The sequence below is a fragment of the Pundamilia nyererei genome, unplaced genomic scaffold (genome assembly GCF_000239375.1).
Source record: "Pundamilia nyererei isolate P.nyererei 1_Seehausen unplaced genomic scaffold, PunNye1.0 scaffold04614, whole genome shotgun sequence".
NCBI classification, from domain to species: Eukaryota; Metazoa; Chordata; class Actinopteri; order Cichliformes; family Cichlidae; genus Pundamilia; species Pundamilia nyererei.
Genome location: NW_005192015.1, coordinates 1 through 1,702, shown reverse-complemented (window position 1 = coordinate 1,702; position 1,702 = coordinate 1). Strand labels below are relative to the sequence as shown.

The window sequence follows — 1,702 nt, the reverse complement described above, 5'->3', positions numbered from 1 at the left end:
ATTAGTTTTTAAAATCTGCTGTGTATTTACTTAATGAGTGCATTTTACATTGAACTGTCTATAGTGATATACTGAAAGTATAGTAACTGCAGTGTACAGGATGCAGAATAATCTAGTAAATTTAAATGTGCTACTTTTTTCCCATCAGGCAGAAGACAAATATAGACAGGAAACAATCACAAAACTGTTTGATCTCTCAAGTTCACTGAATGACAAGGAGCAACTGGTAAATGCTAATGTTTCCTTAACCTTTGTGGTTTTCAATGTGTTCCTCAACCGGCTGTCACACTCACTATGCTTTGCTTCTTTCTGGGAAATTTTCAGAAACTATTCAAGGAAACCCTGCAGAAAGCAATACAAGAAGAACAAAGGCTAAAGGTGAGTTAGTCAGTCTCCAAGTTACTCACATTTTGGCTGAGAAAGTGTTTAATTCATCACATTACTAACAAAAGACTCCAATAACATCAGCATAGCTTTACTGATCTGATAATTAGTGATTTGATTAAGTGATTCTGCTAAAACTTTTATTTTTCTCATTCAGGCAAAATATATGTACAGAATAGCAACATCAGGTTTTGAGGAAATGTATGACCAAAGCACTCGTCAGCTGGAAATGGTGAAGAGATTATCGCCCGATAGCCCATTCGTTAACATCTGTTCGCACATGTTGAAGAATGTGAGAACTTTCATATACAAGAAGATGAGTTTGCTGCAAAAATAGAGAACTCAGAAAAGAAACTGGGTGCGATGAGGAGCTTGTGTCCCCATGAAGTTATACATATGTAACTTTATTAAATTAATTTGGCACAATGTTGTAGTAAACAGAGAATGTCTTTTGCTTTTCTGATATTGATCAGTGATTCATTACTGTTAATCAATTATATGTTTAAACATTATACATTTGTATGTTATCTAAATAAATGTATCATGTGAAAAAATGTTCTTGAGTTTTCTTTGTCAAACCCTAAAGTAAAAAAAAGAAATCAGAGCTGATGCTGCTTGTAGAAACTGTACCATCCTGCCCACTTACAACAGAGATGATGGCAGTCATAATGTTTTTTCTAAGTATTTGGATAATTAATGTATTTCTTCCTTTTATTTTTATCTATATATTTACTCACTTCCCTGCTATTTTACCTTTGTACAGCCCCACAGTGTCATTTTGTTACACTGTTTTAAATCAAACAATCCAGATAAGATTCAAGGAAACTTCTCCACCGTGTCATCATTTTCTTTGTGTACAACAAAATCTAACTTTTCAGTTTCATTTGTACATTTAATTAAAAAGTAGCATTAACTTTACATTTTGTTTTACTTCAGAGTTAAGTTTTAGTTTTAAACATATAAAGTGCAACGTTGAGAAGTTGTTGGATTTGTAAGCTGAGGTCTTATTCACATACACAAACTCACATATGAGAGCTGAGTGTTAGACCTTCGTCATCGACCCAGAGTTTTGAGTTTACATTATTATTGAACTTTGATTTTGAGATTATTTATCATAGTCTTTTGGTTTCTTTGTCAGAGTTCTGCCTTCTGGTTTCTGTTCTGTGTAGTTGCTCTTTTCCCGTCTGCTGTGTCCCCGTGTCAAGTCCACGTCTCTGTGTTATGTTTCCTGTTTTACTTTGAAACTCCATGTCTCATGTTAATGTATCTGGTTTTGCTTCCCTTGTCTCGTTAGCCCTGATTTGTCCCAGCTGTGTTT

General features: G+C 34.3%; 1 long non-coding RNA gene across 1 annotated transcript; it reads left to right on the top strand.

Annotated features, from left to right (window-relative positions):
* The first annotated feature begins 160 nt into the window (after positions 1-160).
* Positions 161-760, top strand: LOC102197671 (uncharacterized). Its single transcript, XR_312633.2, has 3 exons — positions 161-226; positions 325-378; positions 542-760. It is a non-coding gene; the product is annotated as an uncharacterized LOC102197671 (long non-coding RNA).
* Positions 761-1,702: the final 942 nt, after the last annotated feature.